Here is a 1,113-nt window from a genome sequence, read left to right on the forward strand (position 1 = left end):
CTTTGAACAACTCTTTCATAACTCTTTCACACTTTTCTCACAACTTTCCTACACTTTTCTGAAATAGTTTTCTGCACTTCTAACAACTTGAACTCAAACTTTCAAAGCTATTTTTCTGAGTTGCTTGAAGTAAAGTGTTTTAAAGTTTTGTAAAATTTAAAGAGCATTATTTACTAAGTATACAAAAGAGTTGATTGGATTGCAAGTGTTATTATATTTCATACTTGTAAAGGCAATCCAAGCCATCATTCAAATTCTTCATTCATTGTAATTACTTTCTTTCACGTGGTGTGAATAGAAAGGGGATAGAGTTACTGGGAAAGGTGTTTTCCAAGGTGATAAGTATTAGTGAGTGTGTAAGGTACATGGAGATTTCAGTGTGAGGTATTGTAATTACAACTCATAATATTTAGTGAAAAATCTCTTGTGTTGCAAGAGTACTGGACGTAGCCTTCGATGGACAAGAAGGTGAACCAAGATAAAAATCATTGTGTACTCTCTTCTCCCTTACCTCTTTGATTTATTCTTGTTTATTTTCTGCAATATTATCCGTTGCACTTTAACTCTTCATTTTGCATAAAAAGTGGTCATAATTTCTAGTTAACTAATTCACCCCCCGTTCTTAGTTCAAATCTTAGTCTTACAAAATCAAAGCCTAGGCCTGGTCTATTCAAAAGTCTGGTCTGGTCTGTTAGTCTGTTTAAAGGTCTATTATATTATATGGTCATGAAATAGACTATCATTTCTACATTCAAAGCAAGGTTTAGGTTGCATGTTGATGCAACAAAGGAAAATAATGGCTTATGCGTCAAGACAGTTGAAAACACATGAGCAGAACTATCCAACGCACGATTTGGAACTAGCTGCGATCATGTTTGCTCTCTAGATATGGAGACATCATCTGTATGGCGTGAGATTCCAATTTTTTGTGACCATAAAATATTGAAGTATCTGTTCAACCAGAAGGAAATGAACATGAGGCAAAGACGATGGATGGAATTCCTCCAGGACTACGTTTTTTATCTTCAGTACCACCCTGGAAAAGCTAACGTGGTGGATGATGCCTTGAGTAGAAAGTCTCTACATATGGCAACCATGATGGTCAGAGAAATG

This window comes from Lupinus angustifolius, chromosome LG11, assembly GCF_001865875.1.
Source record: "Lupinus angustifolius cultivar Tanjil chromosome LG11, LupAngTanjil_v1.0, whole genome shotgun sequence".
Taxonomy (NCBI): Eukaryota; Viridiplantae; Streptophyta; class Magnoliopsida; order Fabales; family Fabaceae; genus Lupinus; species Lupinus angustifolius.